Below are 23,086 nucleotides of genomic sequence, written 5' to 3'. Positions count from 1 at the left end.
GAATCCTCCAACTCCTCCCCTTTGCCAACCTGGTGCCTATTTTGCCTCAGGCTGATGAAAGCTGCAGCCTAAACGTGGGGGGGGGCACCACGAGGCTAACAAAGGCCACTTTCTAAGAAGGTTGTAACCTCCAGCGTCGTACAATGTTACCTCGGGTTACAAACACTTCAGATTACAGACTCCGCTAACCTAGAAGTAGTACCTCGGGTTAAGAACTTTACCTCAGGATGAGAACAGAAATCGCGCAGTGACGGTGCGGCGGCAGTGGGAGGCCCTGTTAGCTAAAGTGGTACCTCAGGTTAAGAACAGTTTTGGGTTAAGAACGGACCCCCAGAACGAATTAAGTTCATAACCAAAGGTACCACTGTATTTTGAAGTCACTGGTATTTACAACACCGTGCCATTTAGAGACTTTCCCTCCTGCCCCCAGCGAAAGAAAAGACAAAAAAACCCCACTAGTTTTCCTTGTCTCTATTTCTGAGCCATCAAGAGCTGCATGAAATAAGTATAAATCAGGCCCAGCTCCCCATTAATCCTCTCCCCATCAACTCAGCGCTGTCAACATGCCAATATCCTTCGCTTCATAGTCACCGGACCAGCTCTCTCAGTCAGGGTGCTGGGGCTCTCGCCTAATCCAAATGTAATTATTATGTTTTCTTCTTATTTTGAAATAAGGCTGAAGACAAGGTTTCAAGGGCTCTGCTGAAAATTAAAGGCACTCCGCATCTGCTAAAATGCATTTGTTCCCTAATTTTGTGATTCTCTATTAAACAAACAAGCAAAACACAATTAAGCTAATTCAGTGCTGTTTGTTCATCACCATCATTATTATTACTGCTCAGTGGTCTGTTATTTTCTGTTTTATTTTATTCATCAGCATCAACCCAAAGCATATTGTAAAGGAAAACAGAGCCAAATTAGTACAAATAACTGGATCGGAAGAGGTGGCGCATAAACTGAAAGGTGGAATCAGAATGGAAAACAATTATATCCTCCTCATCATAATCTAACAAAAAAAAATTTCTTCACTGGAACTGGGGGATATGCCCACTCTGTTAATATTGAAACCAAATAACAAAGTGAGAAAACCTTTAAGCCAACTAGAGACATTTATAAGAGGGCAGTAGAGTACCTTAGTTTTCGAACAGCTTAGTTCTCGAACGTTTTGGCTCCCGAACACTGCAAACCCGGAAGTGACTGTTCTAGTTTGCGAACTACTTTTGGAAGCCAAACGTCCAATGGGGCTTCCACTGCTTCTGATTGGCTGCAGGAGCTTCCTGCAGCCAATCAGAAGCAGAGGTTTGGTTTCCGAACATTTTGGAAGTCAAACGGACTTCTGGAATGGATTCCGTTTGACTTCCAAGGTACAACTGTATTCCACAAAACAGAACCATTTAGAAATAGGCTTCACTTTTTTACTCTGACCTCTCACGGCTCTTATTTAGCAAGTTAATTTGTACACTGCATATTTCCCCCCTTTGTTATACGGATTCTTCACACACAAACTAACAAACTAACATGAATTTTTAGAAACGAATAGGTATGCTTTGGTTATTGTGCCCATCCAAACTGGATCCTGGCTCTTCAGCCTTAGGGTACAACATTTAGGGTCAATAACACCATGCTTTTATTAGCTTGGCTATTTTTATTTTAAAAATTTAAGTGTGCAAGCTGTTGAGTTATACATAACTCTTTCTCTCAGTCTAGATCAGGGCTAGGGAACCTTTGCTTCTCTCTATGTTGTTCAACTACAGCTCCCATCATCCCATTGTCCTTTCTTTCACCTGTTCTAAATCTCCCAACGTTCAGCTTCATTGGAGGTCCACAAGTTCTAGTGTGATGAGAGGAGAAAAACTTTTCTCTATCTACTTCCTCCAGGCAATGCATAATTTCATAAGCTTCTACTGTGTCACCTCTTACTCAACTTTTCTTGAAACTAAAAAGTTCCCAAAAGACAGCTGAAGGCAGCAGCGATTGTGTCTCCCTTTCACCTTTTCTTCCCCAGGTTAGGCATACTCAACTCTTCCAGCCATCCCCCATCCCCCATAGCATCCAGATGTCTCACCACCCAGGTGGCTCTCCAGTAGACAGACAGCAGTTCATAGCTGCCAAGTCTCCCGTATTCCCCGGGAAACCCCCGTTTTTCCAGCCATTCCCAGCTGGAAAAACAGGGTTTTTTTGTTTTTTCCCGGTTTACTTACCGCCCGGGGGAGGCTCCTTCTGCACATGTCTGGAAGTGATGTGCAGAAGCAATTTCTGGTGCGGTGGCCATTTTGGAACTGGGCGGAGCATGCTCAGAAGCGAATTTCGATGCTGCCCAGTTCCAAAATGGCGGCAGCGCTACTTCCGGTCTGCCAATCCCTTATTTTTCTGGCAGGAACTTGGCATCTATGAGCAGTTTGTCAATGGGTGCCTCTGGGCTGCCACTCTTTTGCAGGAGCAATTCAAGCACAACCTGCAGGTTTAGGCCTGCACAAGTAAAGTGCATTAAAGTGCTCTTGTGACCCTAGATCAGGCACCCCCAAACTTGGCCCTCCAGCTGTTTTGGGACTACAACTCCCATCATCCCTGACTAACAGGACCCAGGGGTCAGGGATGATGGGAATTGTAGTCCCAAAACAGCTGGAGGGCCGGGTTTGGGGGTGCCTGCCCTAGAGCAACAAAGAAGAAGACATGTCGCAGTTTGGAAAGTGGAAGCAAAATGCAGTGAAAGGTGTGAGGTGAACAAATGATTCGCGGAAGAACAAAGAAACACAGTGCAAGCAAATAGGGATGGGTGCAGGATGAATGCTCATTGGCCTCTAACCACTCCACAAAGAAATCAAAACAGATGCTCAGTAATACCCCCAACATGATCTAACCTCAATTTAAGCCTCATGCAAGCAAAACAAGACAAATGTTTGTCTGGAGGACCCCAAAGTCCTTCCTCAATGTGACACCCAGAACCAGGCACACTGAATTTCTGGGCTGCTTCCCAAGCTAAGCAATCCAATGTAGTTATGAATGAGTGACTTTGGATTAACTCCTGAGATTATCGGTTTGGGCCTTGATGGGAAGTTAGAAGGCTATGGCAATTTCTTGATTCTTTGTACTCCGATTATAGAATTGAGCCCAGAGGCTTCAGGGGAGGAAAGAAAACAATCCGAGTGTCAATGGTTGGGTGGGTCCTGATGGAAACAATAGGGAATTTGTGCGCACAGCCAAGTATCTGTGTGGGCTCTGTAACAGATGTGTCAAACAGGATATTCCAAAGATGAGGAGTTAATTGATGCTATAAATAGTATTGCACAGAGACTGAGAACACAGAGCGACTTAATGCTCCAATCTAAAGCGCACCGTCTAGCCATGTGATTAATCACTTACATGGATTTGAATTCAAGGGGAAGATCTGCCACTGGCTGGATGAGCAAAAAGAGGCAGAGGGATTGGTTATTTTACATGACAATTAGCCCAGTCAAATAATTTGATTTCAGGCTATTGGGAGACTTTATGTTTGGGAAGGTGCCATATTGCAGAGAGCTAATTAGGTCTAGAGATTGGAGTGCAGAGGAAAGTGTCTGCAGCTCTGTTTATTTCATTTTCGGGTGGTTTTTTTTTAAAAAAATAGACACAATCAAACACACCGCTGTGTAGCTCCATTTCTGCAACCCCCCAAAAAACGTTTGTACGACTTCGGGGCATGTTTTTTCTCTGTGTGCGTCTCTCTGGATTTATGAGAACAACGTTCATTCCCGCTTTGAGGGAGTAACACGAATAAATGCATTAAAGCAAAATGGATATGCCTGAATCAAACAATTAATATCTGCCATGTGGTGGGTTATTGGTTTAGGGGTTGTGTCTCCCCCCCCCTCCTTAAAGAATAAAGTATTGTATGGAGTTCAAAACAAGCTTATTGCATGGGATTTCTCAAGAGCTTAGAGAGAAATGCACACATTGAACAGTTTCTGCTCGCTGCAAACTCTCCTACTCTTATGAGAACCAGTGAGGAGCCCTGCAGGATCAGGCCTGTGGCCCATCTGGTCCAACATCCTGTTCTCACAGTGGCCAACAAGTTGCCTCTTGAAACCCCACCAGCAGGACCTGGGTGCAACAGCGATCTCCCCACTTGCGATTCACAGCAACTGGAATTCAGAGGCTTCCTGCATCTAAGTCAAACAGGCCCCTTCCCTGTTGAATGTCTGACATTTCCTGAAGACTTTTCTTCCAGCAGGCTTCTTAACTGAATTCTGATTTTATAGTTTTAACTCATTGTTAGTCTTACTGTATTGGGTCTCATGCACAGCACTTAAAGATGGCTGTGATTAAGCGGAATGCAAATGGTTGAAATAAATACACTCGTATTTCGGAAGTCGAACGGAATCCATTCCGGAAGTCCGTTTGACTTTCAAAACATTCGGGAACCAAGGCACAGCCTCCGATTGGCTACACAAAGCTCCTACAGCCAATTGGTGGAAGCCACGACGGACATTCAGGTTCCAAAGAACGTTTGCAAACCGGAACACTAACTAACGTTCGGGAGCCAAAACGTTCGACTCGCAAGGCATCCGATTTCCGAGGTACGGCTGTAATCATAAATGGCAGCTGTCATGGCTAGTAGCCGCTGAGAGCCTTCTCCTCCATGAATCTACAGTATCTGATCCTCTTCTAAAGCCATCCAAGCTGGTGGCCATCACTACATCTTGTGGCAGCAAATGTCATACGTTAACTGTGTGAAGAAGACCCACCTTTTGTCCATGCTGAATCTTCCCAACGTCCAGTTTCAACATTCAGTTCCTTCTTTCGAGATCAGTTTCCCAAACTTGGATCCCCAGCTGTTATTGGACTACAACTCCCATCATCCCTAGTTAGCAGGACCAACAGTCAGGGATGATGGGAGTTGTAGTCCAAAACCAGCTGGAGACCCATTTTGGAAACCCTGTTCTGGAGCCCTACAGCCCTGAGGAACAGCTGGTTTTCCCACCAAATTGCAGCGGGATCAGATATTGGGTAATAGGCCAGGCAGGGATTGGCTCCAGGTTTGAAGAGCCCCTTTGCAGAATTAATTTTAGCAGGAGTCCTCATACACTGGAGGACTTGTCCCTAGGCATACCAGGTAGTGGTGGCGGGCAGCTGCGAACCATCATTTCCCACAATGCCCCCAGGCAATGCTTCCTGGAGGACATTCAACTGCCTTCCAGATGACCCAAGGTCAGCAGCTTTCCATTTCATCTGAACTAGGAAAGTACAGCTGTCAGATGTGGATCATGCCAGGAAGTCTTCAGTTCACTATGGTTTCCCATAATGGCTGATCCAAGAAACTATGGTTAATGGCCTTGGACCAAGCCAGGCTAGGATTTGAAGCCCTGGATGTCCACTCATTATCCAATGTTCCAATTATTCATACACAAGAGGAAAGGCTCATTTGCATCTCAGCTTATTAAGCCAATATATCAGGGGTGAGGAACCTTCAGCTCAAGGGCCACATTCCTTGCTAGGCAACATTCTAAGGGCCAGATACCAGTGGTAGGAGAGGCCAAAGTGGACAAAATAATAATGCAATGCAATGCTAATGCTAATGCTAATAATAATAATAATAATAATAATAATAATAATAATAATAATAATTTATACCCTGCCCATCTGGCTGGGTTTCCCCAGCCACTCTGAGCAGCTTCCAACAAAATGTTAAAGTACAATAGTCTGTCAAACATGAAAAGCTTCCCTAAACAGGGCTGCCTTCAGATGTCTTCTAAAAGTCTGTTAGTTGTTTTTCTCTTTGACATCTGGTGGGAGGGCATTCCACAGGGCGGGTGCCACTACCGAGAAGGCCCTCTGCCTGATTCCCTGTAACTTAGCTTCTCACAGCAAGGGAACCGCCAGAAGGCCCTCAGAGCTGGACCTCAGTGTCCGGGCAGAACGATGGGGGTGGAGACGCTCCTTCAGGTATACTGGACTGAGGCCGTTTAAGGCTTTAAAGGTCAGCACCAACACTTGTGCTCGGAAACAGAGCAGCAAATTATAATTTTTCCTGTTTGTTCAGTAGGGTAGTTTCCACATCTCTGTCGTCCATTCAGGCAAGAAAGAGGTATTATTACAGTTCAATGACACATTCCAGCCAGGCAAAAACACCAAAGTGGGGCATAAAACATGACTGGGTGTGGCCTGAGGAGATTCTGAAAGGCCAGAAAAAGTGGTCTCAAGTGCTGCGTTTGTCCCCCACCCAGGGGCGGAGGAAGGGGGTGTGGTGGGGGGCAGGCCGCCCCGGGTGTCACCACTGAGGCGTGTGAAAATGCTGGGCAGCACTCACCGTGGGGCCTGCAGCACACCCAAGCCACGCATCTCACCTGGGAGTGACGCGGTGGCTTGGGTGCCCACAGGCTCTGAGCTGCCCCAAATGGTCCGCCCGCAGCCTCCCCCTAAGCCAGGCATCCTCAAACTGTGGCCCTCCAGATGTTTTGGCCTACAGCTCCCATGATCCCTAGCTAACAGGACCAGTGGTCAGGAAAGATGGGAATTGTAGTCCAAAACATCTGGAGGGCCAAAGTTTGGGGGTGCCTGCCCTAAGCTGTAGGGCAGCTGAATGGGAGGAGGTAGGCAGACTCCTGAGGCCCCATGGAGTGTCCTGCTCCGGCTGGCTCTGCCCCTGTGGATGGATGGCCCCACCCCTGGGCATAGGGCACAAATAGGGCCCACCCCAGGCGCTTGATTGGCTTGCTCTGCCACTGCCCCCAACCCCTTGCTGGAGGTTCCTCATCTCTGCATTGTATGATAATCCAAATGCAGCCCTTGAAAATGGGGCTTTATTCTTCCTCCTCCCACCTGGAAACATTATGCACAAAGCTCAAGAAGGTTCACTTCCCTATCGATTGAAACCCATCAGTTCTCGCCTCAGACTTTGAATATCAGTCTCCTGCCCTTGGAGCAGGGAGAAACTCCGGAGGAAAAGTCCTCTCTAATGCAAGGAAAAGCAAGGCAACCCACCTCAGAGCACAAATAAGCAATATCTGCGAGAAGCAAATGCACCGGGTCTCGCTGGATGTCGGGAATAATCAGTCTCTTCATTCCAAGGCAAGGGAAAACAGATACATTTTAATGATGACTCTCGCGGAGGCCCATCGTCCCAAGGGATGGATTCTGGCATGGAAACGTCTCGGGCAATGCTGCCAAACAGAACTGTCTTTGTTGCCTCCCGCTTCAGAGCGTCGCCGCCTGACTAGGAGCATCGGCAGCGAACTCTCGAGAGCCGCCAATTAACTTCGCAACTCTGGGGTGGGAGAAACCAAGCTGTCTTGGCTTGGGCTTGTCACGTGCTCTTCCAAGCCCAGCCCCAAGATTCTGCTGCCTCCGGGGGGGGCAGGGCGGGACATGTATTTAAGTGACGCTAAAGCTACAGCCCTTGAGGGAGGGAAGTGGCTTAGTGGTAGGGTATCTGCTTTGCATGCAGAAGGGTTCAAGTTCAATCCCTGGCATCTTCAGGTAGGACTGGGAGAGATTCCCTGCCTGAAGCCCTGGAGACTCTCTGAGTGTCCCTGTTTTAGTCCCAGATTTACAGAAGCCACCCCAGTTTCTCCTTCTTTGGAGTTCTTTAAGCAGAGGCTTGACAGGCATATGTCAAGAATGCTTTGATGGTGTTTCCTGCTTGGCAGGGGGTTGGACTGGATGGCCCTTGTGGTCTCTTCCAACTCTATGATTCTATGATTCTGGTTTGATCCCGGAATGTTCCGCTTTTCCTTAGGACAGCCCTATTTTCACCGGAGAAATGCCAGAGGGTATGGAGTTATGCGACCCCCGAGCCAATGCGTTCATTAACTCATACAACCTTTAGAAGACATCTGAAGGCAGCCTTGTATAGGGAAGTGTCAGAGGGTCGTCGTGGCTACTCTAGAGTAACTCCGCTTGAGTCCAGTTCGTCTTTAAAGACTTTTATTGTGCATTGTATTTACAGTGCAGAGATAGCTTTAAACATGACCTCTCAGTCCGAACCAGAATCCGGCAATGGCGTACGTCTGTTCCTACACCAGCAAAGTAGTCGGGACACCCCAAAACGCCTCCCCCTTGACCTGCGTCGCGGTGCTCTCCTTAACTCTTGTACCGGAAGGAGCGATACCCTCTCAGTCTCCTCCCTGTCAGGGCAGTGGAAGGGCCCTTGCCTACATCTCTCCTCCCCTGAGCTTTCCCATCATTCCACACGCTGGCTGCTCTCTCCCTCCAAGTCTCTCCCCTCCCCCCTGGCTGCTTCAGACCCACTGCTGCTCCCTGTGCTTGGCGAGGTGGACATTAGGATGATGGGGGCTGGCTCCCTGTAGGAAGTCACCCTTACAGGAAGCTTTTTTAAATGTTTAATGTTTTATTATGTTTTTATATAAGTTGGAAGCTGCCCAGAGTGGCTGGGGCAACCCAGTCAGATGGGCGGGGTATAAACAGTAAAATTATTATTATTATTATTATTATTATTATTATTATTATTATTATTGCAATTCTGGTCCAAAGAACCAGGCTGACTGAGACAACAGGCTATGATGACTCTCTTCCAGGCTAGGAAAATGTCCCACACCTGCCGTGAAGCAAAGCACAGCAGGTGCTCAAGAAAAGCCCAAAATAGCTTTGCAGCCTACGCCTGTTACGCCAGAGACATTTGTGCAACCAGAAAAAGGCTTTATGGGACTCCATGCATACAAACGAGCTCTATTTTGGGGTTGATGCAGTCAGCATTCACCTGCAGCTCCGAAAGTGAGCAGAGAACACAAGATATACCGGTAGCCTTAGGTATGGTGGCACTCTAGCCAAGGAGTACAACCAGAGGCTGTTGAACTCCTATCATCCCTGACCACTGGGCGAAGCTCCCTGGGGCCGGTGGGAGCTGGAGTCCGCCAACATCAAGAGAACACCACATTTGCTCTAGTCCAGGATTTGGGAACCTTTCCCAGCTCAGGCGCTGCATTTCCTTCTGGGTAACCAATCGGGGGCCACATTCCAGTGGTTAGGAGGGCAGAAGCAAAAGTGTGCACCACAAGGAAGGCAAACGTTGCTTTTGTACTGTAGGCTTCTTTCTAAACAGGTTCACACACACTTCTCTTTGAGAGGAATGTAAGCTGAGTGGTTAATGTGCATAATAACCAGTCGTTGAGCCAGTTCAGCAGGCCGCATAGAAACTGTGCACATTGTCCTTCCATGAAGAAGGAACTGTGCACATTTCCCACTCGATATGCACAATCCTCAACAGGCCCTAATAGCATTTTGTACATTCTCTGGGCAATATGGACATTCTCCAGGTACTATGCACATTGTCTCTAAAGATATATACCTTCTGTTGCTATTTCTTTTTCAGACAGGGTCTAATGGGAGTTGTAGCATATCCTCTAACATGATGCAGCCCAAATCCGGGACACCATCTTCCGGATCTTAAATCCTGCATGAGTGCCATGACCCACATGAGATCACAGACCTGGGGGAAATGTTTCTTGGGGGACATGGCACCCAAAAACATGCATTTTGGGGCACTGTGTGAGACCGTGGACCTGGGAAAAAACACGTTTTTTGTACAAGTTCTCAACCTAAAATTGTCAGAGAATAAAGCACCCAAAATGGTCGCCGTACTTTCACACACAAAAATGGAATGTCCTGGTTTTTTCCAGGGCAGTTGACAGGTATGTTGTAGTCCTAAACATCCAGAGGGCACCAGGTTGGTGAAAGCTACTATAGATTGTCTAGGAAGACTGGCTTCCACATTCCCCTCTTTAAGGGGGGGGGTACCAGAGACAACTACTGGGAGGCAGGTGGTGGTGTGGTTGAAACCACTGAGCCTCTTGGGCTTGCCAATCAGAAGGTCAGAGGTTTGAATCCCCATAACAGAGTAAGCTCCCGCTGCTCTGTCCCAGCTCCTGCCAACCTAGCAGTTTGAAAGCACGCCAGTGCAAGTTGATCAGGGGTAGGCAACCCAAGGCCCGGGGGCAGGATGCGGCCCAATTGCCTTCTCAATCCGGCCCACAGACTGTCCAGGAATCAGCATGTTTTTTCATGAGTAGAATGTGTGCTTTTATTTAAAACTAGTATCTTGAAGCCCGTTAAAAATAACGGGTGCTAGAACATATGTGGTGAAACATATGTTGTGGAACATATGTAGGTAGGTATGACTGAACTGGGGAAGTGGGTAGCCTTGAGGCACCACAAAAAAGCCCTTTTGGCATGATGGCTTCACAGCAGGGAAGCACAGGAGCAGTGAAAGGATGACAACTTTTTTTTGCAAGGGAGGAGAGTCATTGGGGGGGGGGGCTGATGCAGCCTGCCAGCTAGCCGTCTTTGAGCTGGAGGCCCTAAACAGGAATGCCTGGGGTTAGGGACCCACAACAATCCCTTGAAGGTAGGGGTGGGGAACCTGACAAATACGTTCTCTGGGGGGAAAGGTGGGCAGGGCCAAACCATACCCCCTTCTTACACACACACACACACACACACACACACACACACACACACACCTCTCTCTTAGCCCTGAGCTCCATAGGTAGAACATGATACTCTTCCTCTCAGGGTTTTGGGTTCGATCCCCACGTTGGACAAAAGATTCCTGCACTGCATGGAAGGGTACTACAGGGCTCTCCAGGTCCCTTCCAGCTCTATAATTCTGATTCTCTCTCTCTCTCACACACACACACACACACACACACACAAACACACACACACACAGCAATCTCACACAGTCTAAAACCTGAGCTAGAGTGCAAGAATATGCTGGGGGTGAAATGGGGGGAATAGAGAGGTGCTTAAGAGCTGTAGATTCTTATCCCTTGGGGCTGAGTGCAGGAAGGGTCGAGTTCATGCCCCAGAGAGTTATAGGTAAGGGCTGGTGTTAGCGCAGGGGAAATGCCATGGGTAGCATGGAGACAGGATTCAAAGAGCGCTGCAGGCAAGAGCTGGAGAGGGTGCTTGCTGGGAGAGCCACCTCAGGCACCGTATTTGCGCCTCAAACAATGCCTACCTATAGTGTGGTGGGGAGGGGGGCCTTCAGGCAAAGCAGGCAAGGCGAGAGAGGGAGAGGAAAGCACCCCTTTCTGCGCAAGGTGGTAGGGGCTTGTGGAAACGCAGGCTTTCTGGAGGAGCTTGTTTCTGCGAAGGGAAGCCGGCGCGCGCGGGAAAGCTCTCCATGGGAGGCTGCAAGGCAAAAAGCAGCGAGCGCCTAGAGCTCTCTCTCTCCCGGTCTCTCTCTCTCATTCTCCAGGGGAGGCTGGGCTGGGGGAGGGGCAGGGGTGGGTAGAAAGCGGAAAAGCCTTTCTATGAGCTGCCTGGTGCAGCCAGGCTGCTGCTGCTGCCGCCACTGCTCCTCCTAACCTCCCTCTCTGCGCTCGGCTGCTGCGTCTGGGAGGAGAAGGGGAGGGCAGCCTTCTGAAGCCCGCTTCCTCCCGAGTAGACCTGCCCGGCGGGGTGCAGAGAGGGCCGAGAGAAAGAGAGAGACTATTGAGTCTTTCCCTGACTGTCAACTGTATTTCTTACATCTGCAGCAGTTGATTTTAATGTATCTTGCTATGTTGCAAACTGTGCTGTGCTGAGCGCCTCACTCCCCCTCACTAAATGAGGTGGGAGCGGAGGCAAGGTGCCGTCAGCGAGCTCCGTGGTGGCTGCTTATGTCCTCCCTCGTGTTCGTTGGCTGTGTGGGCTAAGGGGCTGCGGCTTCTCTAACGGCAATGCGAGAGGCGAGGGCGAGGGCAAGCGGCGGTTGGCGGGGGGGGGAGCGTGTGTGTGTGTGCGCGCGGGTGCAGTCTCTCCGTCCAATCCCTGTGTCTCTGGGGGACATGCGCAGTGACCCAGGGACACACGGGACAGCTTGGACGCAGGGACAACTTGGACATTATTATATAGGATGCATCTCTGGGTTATTTGTGGGACATAGGAATTCGTTCTTCTTCTTTTTGTCAAAATGTAGTCCGGCCCACCACATGGTCTGATGGATGGTGGACCAGCCCACGGCTGAAAAAGGTTGCTAACCCCTGAAGTAGATAAATAGGTACCACTGTGGCGGGAAGGTAAACGGCATTTCTGTATGCTCTGGCACTCATCACGGTATCCCGTTGCACCAGAAGCGGTTTAGTCCTGCTGGCCACATGACCTGGAAAGCTGTCTGTGGACAAACGCTGGTTCCCTTGGCCTGAAAGTGAGATGAGCACCGTAACCCCATAGTCGCCTTTGACTGGACTTATCCATCCAGGGGTCCTTTACCCTTTTTTTTTTTTACCAGAGACAACTACTCTGTTGTTGCTTATTGCTTAGAAACAGGAAAAGAAAGATTTTATCGTCTTTTTATTATCTAACCTCATAAAACATTTAAAAATAAATATCTCTCACTCTTAAACCCTAGATCCCGGACTGTTCAAAACACGAATAGCTTTTAGCCATAATGAAAAACTTGGTGTTTTTTCTTTAAACAGAAGTCTACATAAACCAGAGAGTTGTACACAACAGGATCAAAGTGCTTAGGACAAAATGAACTCCATCCCTTTATCCTATGCAGGAACAGCATAAAGCAGTACCCTACCTTTTGATGCAAAACTCTCCAGTCGAAAAACACAACTGTATTGAATTGCAGCAGAATACCATTGAACATTTCCATTTATGAGAACAGAATTGCCCATCAAAACAAAGCAACAAAGAAATGAAATGAGATTAAAGGACTGGAGGGGGAGGAGAGTAGGAAGCGGACTTGGGAGAGCAGAACAAAATATGAAGAAACTTTGCAAGGCAGAATTCCAAGGATTGAGGACAGGCAAAGTCTAATTTAAAATAAACATTTGTGTAGATGGCACGTCCGTGCCAACTTTGGTGCCAAACCAGAGACATTCAGTGGCAACAATGGGAAGAGCTTAGTAGCACTGATGTACAAAATTTGATTTGGGTTGTTTTGAGAAGCAAAAGGAACTATTTCCGGTAATCAGAAATAAATGACTGAAAGCTGCTGAAGTAAGGACTATATCCACCTGCACATGAAATGTGATGCAGAGAGCAAGACTCTCTCTCTCTCTTTCTCTCTCTCGCTTTTAAGGAAACAAATAAGAACTAGCTTTGCATTAGATTCTCTACAAGGGTTTTTTTTTAAAAAAAATGTCGCTATTCAGCCACAGTGTCCCTTGTCAAAAGCAGATTGAGCACATTTAATTCAGTATTATTATTATTTATTAAATTTTTATACTGCCCTTCAGATCACAGGGGGGTTTACAATATGAAAACACAAAAATGCATACCATAATAACAAACAAAAACAATACCCCCCCACAAGCAGCTTAAAAGGTCATAGATTGTTTAATTAGCCAAAGGCCTGGAAGAAGAGGAAAGTTTTTGCCTGGCGCCTGAAGATATGTAATGAAGGCGCCAGGCAAGCCTCCCTGGGGAGAGCATTCTACAAGTGGGGAGCCACCACAGAAAAGGCCTATTCTCGTGTTGCCACCATCCAGACCTCTTGTGGAAGGGGCCCACAACAAAGGGCCTTAGAGGGTGACTACAGGGTCTGGGTTGATTCATTTGGGGAGAGACTTCATGAGTGGGTCAGCCCTGCAAATGATGGTGTAGACAGTGAACATCATGGGAAGCTTCATTACACTGAATCAAATCACTGGTCCACCCAGCTCAACATTGTCTGAGTGTTTGAGGACCGGGACATTCACAGGGAAACCAAAATGCTTGTTTACAAAGCTATTGAACTATTGTATGCTTGTGAAACATGGACCACTTATAAACACCATCTCCAACTCCTCGAAAGATTCCATCAACGGTGTCTCCGAAAAATGTTACACATCACCTGGGAAGACAGGCGAACTAATGCCAGTGTACTAGAAGAAGCAAAGATCACCAGTGTTGGAGGTTCAAAGACTCTCTCAAGGCAAATCTTTAAAAATGTAGTATAAACACCAACAACCGGGAAACACTGACCTGTGAGTCAGTGGAGAACAGCCTTTACCAAAGGTGTCATGGGCTTTGAAGCAAAATAAAAAAATTCCTTCAGTAGCACCTTAAAGACCAACTAAGTTTATATTTTGGTATGAGCTTTCGTGTGCATGCACACTTCTTCAGATACGCTTTGAAGACACTCAAACTCAAGACACAAGGGAGAAATGTGCTAAGAGGAAGGCACGCTTGGCAAACCCTCACCGTGATCAACTCCAGACCGGAAACTTCTGTCCCCACTGCGGAAGGACGTGTGGATCCAGAATTGGCCTCCACAGTCACTTAGAGACTCACTTTTAAAACTGTGTTTGTGGAAGACAATCTTACTCAGTTATGAGGGATCGCCAAGGAGAGAAGACGATTACTCTCCAGCATTTCAGGTAGACGTTCACTGAGCAACAGACAGCCCTTCCCCACGAATGGCATGGAAAAGCGAAGCTCAAATAATACTTTGGAATGCTAATTTTGCTAGCAAAAAGCTCATTTTGCCTTGTTCCCATTTCACAGCCACCCAGAAGACTTAGCAGCGAATTTCTAGTCCTGCTGGAAAAGTCAAGTTTCTGACATTATATATCAAAGACCTTCCATCTCAGCCTATCCCAACCTTCCATTCACAATGGAGAATCAGCTGCACAGCAACAAACACCACACACTTCGGGCTGATGATGAGGAGCAAATGGGGAATCCAATTAATTACAGCAAGAATTAATCAGAACACAGGAAGCAGCAAGGACTTCTGTGAATTAAAAAAGGTTTTTTGTGTAATATCAAAGGAATAGAGCATCACAGGAGGAACAGAGCATGGAATGAAGTGCAGGAATTCAATACCTCTTTTCTGAAGGCTCCTCTCCTTTTGGCTGAATCCTCCTGCTTGATATTAAGCCCAGGGAATTCCTAGCTTGATGAAAACTGTCAAGGAAAAGAAAGACACCTTCAATAACACAACAACGGAAAGGGAATGAATATGTTTACAAAAGTGGGCAAAACTTCCACAATAAAAGATCCTAAGCTTTTAGCATAACTTTCACAGAAAAACAAAACAAAAAACAAAACCACAACAATGCATGGGAGAGAGAGAACAAAGGATTTATTTCATTGTGCCTATCTTGGATGCTGGGGAGATTTCTCACAGATTAAGAACCAACGTGGCCCAGGGTAGGGAGCCTCAGGCACAGAGGCCAAATGTGGCCCTCCAGGCCTGTCTATTTGACAGTCTACCTTCCTTGACTGCCTAGAATGTGTCTTTCTGATAATGTTCCTTGAGAGATGGATGGATAGATGGAGAGGAGTGTGTGAGCATGTAGACAACCTAGCCATTCTTTATTTATATACTGGCCAATGCCAAAATAGACTTCTACCGGTAAGTTATTTACAAGCAAAAAATATATATATATGGTTACACGGGCATTAAAAAATACAGTCGTACCTTAGTTCTGGAACGCCTTGCGAGTCGAAAGTTTTGGCTCCTGAACGCCACAAAGCCAGAAGTGAGTCTTCCAGTTTGTGAATGTTCCTGCAGCCAATCGGAAGCCGCGCCTTGGTTTCTGACTGTTTTGGAAGTCGAACGGACTTCCGGAACGGATTCTGTTCGACTTCCGAGGTACGGCTGTGAACACCTGCCGCTTAAAATATGCAAACAGGGTTCTCAGTTCAATTGATCAAGGGAATGCCTATATAGTACAAGCAAGTTTGCTTTCAAAAGCTGGCAGAATGCCAATACAGATGGACATTCTCTTGTATTTCAGCAGGGAGAGCTTTACATAACAATAGCAACACCATACACAGCCCAACAAGGCAACGACAAAGATCCACCAACAGCATACGAATCAATATGGTTAACCTGACCCAAAACACTTACCCACCCCACTCACACACAAAACAAAGACCACCACAGCCAACCACAAAGGAACAACTCATATCCTAGGCCAACCCCAACATCTCTCACCATCAAAGGAAAACAAGTGAACAACAGGACCTACACAAGCGACGCTGACAAAAACCCCACACACTTCTCAAGCAAAATCCTGTAGAAACATTGTCACCCCACCCCACCCTCCCCCTATCTACTTTCCTTCCCCTCTCCTCACCAATGTCTCAACAAATGAAACTGATTTGTAAAAATGCCAAGAGAGACATTGCACATATCTTTGTATACCAAGAAAACCCTTAATAAATAAATAAAACAATAGCAACACCAGTGAAAAGGCCCAGCTCCGCATCACTGCAAACCGATAACTGTCAGGCCTCGGCAAGGCTGATTCCGGTGTAAATCCAGAAAAATAAAACTAACATAAAACACACTTGCGAATCCATCTCAAGTTAGAACACTTCACTCAGTCAATCCCCCTTGCCATGTCTGCATCATTGGCTCAGGTTGCAGAGTCTGGGGCGGTTTCTTAATGAAGAAGCCCAGGCCACAAGCCACCCTTGGGCAATGCCTAATAGAGCCGTAATGAGTGGTGTGTCAGTCAGCATTGAGTGTAACTTCCCCCCTGAACTACTCTAGCTTCCCAGCACATCATGGGAGGGGAGCAGACAAACGAAGTGAAAAAGAGGCTTCTCAGAATTTAAGGGAAAGGTATAATTGACACATATTGCCAATGAAAAGGCTAAACGATCTTGATGCCCTGGCTGAGGAACATGTCCAGCAATCAAACTGTCTCTTCTACTAGGATCCTCTCTGAAATGTCTCTGCATAATTTCCTTCTACAGCAAAGAATGGAGTTCTCTGATGTTGGAACAAGTTTGGAGGGAAATCTCATTAGCCTTCAGATTCACTTAATGCTCCTTTTGATTCCGTTCAACTTTCTGGTCCTTCTACCCATCGCAACAGCCTACGTGTATTCTGTGCGTTCTCAAAATCACACTATCTAAACACCAACGTTTAATACACTAGTCAGCCTCTGAATCATAGGGGCATTCTTCCTTTCCTTCCCTCTCCCCTCTCTTCTGCCTTCTAGACACACAACCTTTGCTTTTTATAACCGCAGTCTTCGTGGTTTCACCAACATCGAAAGGTTTATCAAAAAGGTCCCTAGAAAGGGAATTGTAGGTGGTAATGATGTCATTGCAGCCAAAGGTGGGGCATCAAAATGGCACAGTGGGGACATAGGTTCCCAGGCGGGAGTTGATCATGGTGAGGGTTTGCCAAGCGTGCCTTCCTCTTAGCATGTTTCATCCTGAGTTCGAGAATCTTCAAGGCCCATGACACCTTTGGTAAGGGCTGTTCTCCAACTGGAGCACTCACAGGCCAGTGTTCCCCAGTTGTCAGTGTTTATAGTACGTTTTTAAAGATTTGCCTTGAGAGAGTCTTTAAACCTCTTTCGTTGACCCCCATCATTACGTTTTCCATTTTTAAGATAGAAAGGACGTGTGGATCCAGAATTGGCCTCCACAGTCACTTACGGACCCACTCTTAAAACTGTGTTTATGGAAGACAATCTTACTCGGCTATGAATGATCGCCAAAGAAAGAAGATCGAAATGGCAGAAGAAAAGATAAAGGGATGCTAAAGAATTTGGAAACCGAGCCTTATTAGAGATGATGGAGGGAGTCGGGTTTGTTTAGCCTGGAGAAGAGAAGGCTGAGAATGCCCCATCTACTTCAGCATCCTCTATTCTCACAGTGGCCAACCAGGTGCCTGTGGTAAGCATGCAAGCAGGACCTGAGCACAAGAAGCACTTTCCCCTTCTGTGGTTTTCAACAACTGGTATTTCAACAACTGGTATGGTTTTCAACAACTGGTATTCAGAAGCATCACTGCCTCCAGCTGTGGAAGCAGAGCATGGCCACCATCACTAGTAGACACTGATAGCCGTCTCTCTTATCATTAGAAGTCAGTAACATCCAATGAAGCTGTATGTTGGAGGATTTAGGGCAGACCCCCCCCCCCAAGTATATTTCCAACAGTGTTAAAAGGTGTAAGAGTTAACTTATAAAATTCACCACCCTACGAGATGTGGTGATGCTCACCAATTTGGATGGCTTTAAGGTAGGATGAGACAGATTCACAAAGGAGAAGGCTAGCCAAACTGGGAGTGGTAGGCAATGCTGCTGAGGACAAAATCCAAGATGACCCTAACAGATTGGAGAACTGGGCAAAAACTAACAAAAAGAATTCCAACAGGGTCAAAGGTAAGGTTCTACACTTAGACAGGAAGAACCAGCTGCACAAATGTAAGCTGGGGGACACCTGGCTTGTCAGTAGTACGTGTGAGAAGGATCTAGGGGTCTTAGTAGACCACGAGCTGAACATGACTCAATAGTGTGATGCAGCATCAAAATCTAGTGCTATTATAGGCTGCATCAACAGAAGTCTAGTGTCCCAATGAAGGGAAGTCATAGAACTGCTCTATTCTGCCTTCCTGAGGCCACACCAAGAGTAGTGTGTTCAGTTCTGGATGTCACAGTTTAAGCAGGATATTGACAAACTGGAATGTGTCCAGAGGAGGGCGACAAGTTGAACAAGGATCTGGAAACCAAACCTTATGAGGAATGGTTGAGGGAATTGTGCATGTTTAGCCTGGAAAAGAGGAGACTAAGAGGAGATAGATCGGCCATCTTCAAATATCTAAAGGGCTGTCACGTGGAAGATGGAGCAAGTTCGTTTTCTGCTCCTCCAAAACCTATAGATTCAAGAAAGGAGATTCTGGCTAAACATCAGGAAGAACTTCTACTGTTCGGCAGTGGAACAAACTCGAATGAGAAGTGATGGACTCTCCTTCCTTGGAGGTCTTTAAGCAGAAGTTGGGTGGCCATCTGTCATGTATGATCTAGTTGAGATTCCCGCATTGCATGAAGATGACTATACTGGCTGCTGTCCATTTTGATGACCTGAACCAGAGCAAAATAGAAAAGGGGAGGAGATGCTGTGTGCCTAACGTGTAATAAAACTCAAACTGTACTTCATTGTAAAACATGGCTCTCTTTCCAACGATAGACTTTTATCATGGGTTTTAATCAAATATCTTACAGCTCTCAGATGAAAAAGGTGAATGTGAAAAAAGGATGGGGGGTGGGAATGTAATGGCTTTTCTAATTGCTTGTTCTCTGTCACTTGTAACTAATTACCCCAATCATACTCCTGTACAGTTTCTGGGGCTCTTTCTTTTGTAACGCTCACTCAACTGAAGCGTACCTTCAAGCATTAAGAGAAATGAGAAGGAGAGGCACAATTAAGCCATCCTGGCGACAAGCGTCTCTAGCAACTAATGTGAAGAAATATTTTCTGACAATAAAATTTTGCAAGATCAAAATCCCTCGAACAGCAAAAATGCATGAGAAAAGAAGGCCCCCCAGCTTGTGCAGAACATGACATATGTCATGTAGACCATAGCAAACAAGAACATAAGAAAAGCCTGCTGGATCAGGCCAATTGTCCAGCATCCATAGTGGCCAACCAGGTGCCTTTGTCTCTGCTTGTGATAGCTACAAAGACCCAAAACTCTGCTCGGCCTCTTCATCGTTCAAAAGAGGGGATTTGGCCACAGTTATCCATAACTTTGGGGAAATCTAGGATTGACTGCTGTGCTGTGTTGTACACACTACTGCTTTTGAAGACTGTTTCAACACTACACTTAGTTCAAAATACAGCCACCGGTGGTTGCCTGGGGGTCAATTGGTGGGAACATATCTTGTCCGGATGGAAATAACTCCCCTGGCTTCCAGCCCATTTCCAGGCACAAGTCAAAGTGCTGGTGCCCCAGACAAACCGCAAGCTGTTGTGATGGCTTGTTTTTGGTTTACTGCTCATGGTTTGTCCGCAGGAGACAAACCATGAGCTCAGGTTCAGATGTAATGATAAGCCAAATCGTGGTTTAGCTCTAGGTAGAACAGCAGCAGGAAGGCTGGAGGAGAAGGAGAAGGAGAAGGAGAAGGAGGAGGAGGAGGAGGAGGAGGAGGAGGAGGAGGAGGAGGAGGAGGAGGAGGAGAAGGAGAAGGAGAAGGAGAAGGAGAAGGAGAAGGAGAAGGAGAAGAAGAAGAAGAAGAAGAAGAAGAAGAAGAAGAAGAAGAAGAAGAAGAAGAAGAAGAAGAAGAAGAAGAGTTTGGATTTGATATCCCGCTTTATCACTACCCGAAGGAGTCTCAAAGCAGCTAACAATCTCCTTTCCCCTCCTCCCCCACAACAAACACTCTGTGAGGTGGGTGGGGCTGAGAGACTTCAGAGAAGTGTGACTAGCCCAAGAAGTGTGACTAGCCCAAGCAGCTGCATGTGGAGGAGCGGAGACACGAACCCGGCTCCCCAGATTACGAGTCTACCGCTCTTAACCACTACACCACAAAACCATCAGTTTTGTTGCGAGTGCCGGCATGGTTAGACATTCATGCCTAACCATAGTTTGGCTTAGGATTACATATGAAGAGGGATGATAGGAGTTGTAGTTTGGCAACATCTGGAGGGCCAAAGGTTCACCACCCTTGCCGATTTCCTGCTCATAAGGTTACGGGAAATGCCCAGTTTTCCTTTCCTTACGCATGTCATCCAAAGGAGTTACTTTGAGCTGTTTCTGCACTTAGGGAGAACAGACTATAATAGTGAAATATGCTAGTTAAAGCATATTTCACTACCATGCAAAAACTACCTGGATGCGGATCATAGCATGCTTCACTCCTGCAGAATTCTGAATCAACCCCAATAAGCTAATTATCTCCTCCCTCACACATGAACACAAATCAGGAGCATCCCCTTAGAAGACGCAGCGGATAAAATTAAAAATAAAATACTTTGCTTTGGAGGAAGAAGTTAATGAGAGGGTCACCTGCCCATCTGACTCCCACATCTAGACATCTCTCAGCACTCATTAAATGCCTCCATCAAAGGCTGCAATAAATATCAGAAGCCTAAAGAAATTTGCAATACTGTATGTAGTTTTCCATTATTTTCTTTTCCTCTGTCAGGTAACAGCTACAGTATGTAATCATTCCCTTTGTAACTTTTCCCTGTTTACAAAAACTCAGAAAACTGCAATTCATAAAAGACATCGGTGAAGTTATACATATGATTTCATTAGAGAGAGACCGAGAGAGCTGTGTAATTGTTGGCTATATTGTTATATATTAAAAACCTAATAGGAAGATTTTTAAATGGAAAAAATGCAACGTATGAAATTACTGGTATACATAATGTCCTTGAGAAGACATGGAAACAAGTTCTTTGCTATTGGGACTGTAATTTCCCAGATCAGTATGATCCTAAATACTTTTTATCTTTTAAATAGAGTTTTAAGTGTTTGTCATGAGTACAATTTTTCTTCTTTGTACTGCAGATGTAATACACAATGAATACAAAAAGAAAAGAAAAAGTCAATTTGCTTTGGACCTGCTTCATAAGAAGCCGGAGCCACACAGAGAGAGAATTAGATTAGCTATTCCCTAAAAAACACTTTATTGATCCAGAAAACACACACACACAGTACAATACATTGCATAGAAACATATTCTAAAGACTATCCGGACAATGGCATGCAGCCAAGAGCTAAATCAGTGTTATAATGAATACAGAATAAGCGCCACTTGCATTTTTCATAGATCAGTTATTCACACCCACTGGAAAATACTAGTGAAGATCTGTATTTCCTGCCTCGAAAATGTGATTACTTTAAGAGAGGATTGGATAAATCTGCAGAAGATCAGTGGTTACTAGCCACATAAATTAACTCTCTCCTATAGTATATTTTCTTAAGGCTGTCATCACGCTGCAGTTTGCATTGCACCTGCGAACAGATGGCGCTGTGAACTGCAGTGCAATGACAGCCTTGTGAGAGCTTCTAGACCAGGCATCCCCAAACTGCGGCCCTCCAGATGTTCTGGCCTACAACTCCTATGATCCCTAGCTAACAGAACCAGTGGTCGGGGAAGATGGGAATTGTAGCCCAAAACATCTGGAGGGCCAAAGTCTGGGGATGCCTGATCTAGACCATGGGTAGGCAAACTAAGGCCCAGGGGCACGATCCAGCCCAATCGCCTTCTAAATCCAGCCCGCGGACTGTCCGGGAATCAGCGGGTTTTTACATGAGTAGAATGTGCGCTTTTATTTAAAATGCATCTCTGGGTTATTTGTGGGGTATAGGAATTCATTCATTTTAATTTTTTTCAATATATAGTCCAGCCCCCCCAACAAGGTCTGAGGGACAGTGGACCGGCCCCCTGCTGAAAAAGTTTGCTGACCCCTGTTCTAGACCATCATAGCAGCAGAGGTGGGAGGCGGTGTGTGGCTTCCCTGGTCTCTCATGGGATGAAGAACTCAAACTCGAGTTATGGCTTCTGCCACAAGCTTTAATGCTCAACTCGGTATGGTACATGAGCAAGGCAAGGGTTAAAGGGCACAGCAAGTTGTGTGCATGGCCAAGCAAGCTAAGATGTTGAGTCAATGAGTGATACCTCCCCTACACCTTGCTCTTGAGGAGGGGCAGGCACAATGTTTAGACCACAAGATAATGACCTTAACAAAATAACCTTAACAGATTAGACAATTGGGCCAAAGCAAACAAGATGAATTTTAACAAGGAGAAATGTAAAGTACTACACTTGGGCAAAAAAAATGAAAGGCACAAATACAGGATGGGTGACACCTGGCTTGAGAGCAGTACATGTGAAAAGGACCTAGGAGTCTTGGTAGACCACAGACTTGACATGAGTCAGCAGTGTGATGCAGCAGCTAAAAAAGCCAATGCAATTCTGGGCTGCATCAATAGGAGTATAGCATCTAGATCTAGGGAAGTAATAGTACCACTGTATTCTGCTCTGGTCAGACCTCACCTGGAGTACTGTGTCCAGTTCTGGGCACCACAGTTCAAGAAGGATACTGACAAGCTGGAACGTGTCCAGAAGAGGGCAACCAAAATGGTCAAAGGCCTAGAAACGATGCCTTATGAGGAACGGCTTAGGGAGCTGGGTATGTTTAGCCTGGAGAAGAGAAGGTTAAGGGGTGATATGATAGCCATGTTCAAATATATAAAAGGATGTCATATGGAGGAGGGGAAAAGGTTGTTTTCTGCTGCTCCAGAGAAGCGGACACGGAGCAATGGATTCAAACTTCAAGAAAGAAGATTCCACCTAAACATTAGGAAGAACTTCCTGACAGTAAGAGCTGTTCAGCAGTGGAATTTGCTACCAAGGAGTGTGGTGGAGTCTCCTTCTTTGGAGGTCTTTAAGCAGAGGCTTGACAGCCATATGTCAA

General features: G+C 46.2%; 1 protein-coding gene across 1 annotated transcript in view; it reads right to left on the bottom strand.

Moving 5' to 3' along the window:
• ARVCF (ARVCF delta catenin family member) overlaps window positions 1–14,793 on the bottom strand; it is a 309,481-nt gene extending 294,688 nt beyond the window's left edge. The window contains exon 1 of the mRNA XM_060269758.1: window positions 14,737–14,793. The gene's annotated coding sequence lies outside the window, so the exon portion shown is untranslated. The remainder of the gene's footprint in view (window positions 1–14,736) is intronic.
• Between the last annotated feature and the right edge of the window lie 8,293 nt (window positions 14,794–23,086).

This window comes from Zootoca vivipara, chromosome 17 (assembly GCF_963506605.1).
Source record: "Zootoca vivipara chromosome 17, rZooViv1.1, whole genome shotgun sequence".
In the NCBI taxonomy this organism is placed as follows: Eukaryota; Metazoa; Chordata; class Lepidosauria; order Squamata; family Lacertidae; genus Zootoca; species Zootoca vivipara.
The sequence above is the reverse complement of the archived record's forward strand: the minus strand, read 5'-3'. Positions and strand labels throughout refer to the sequence as shown.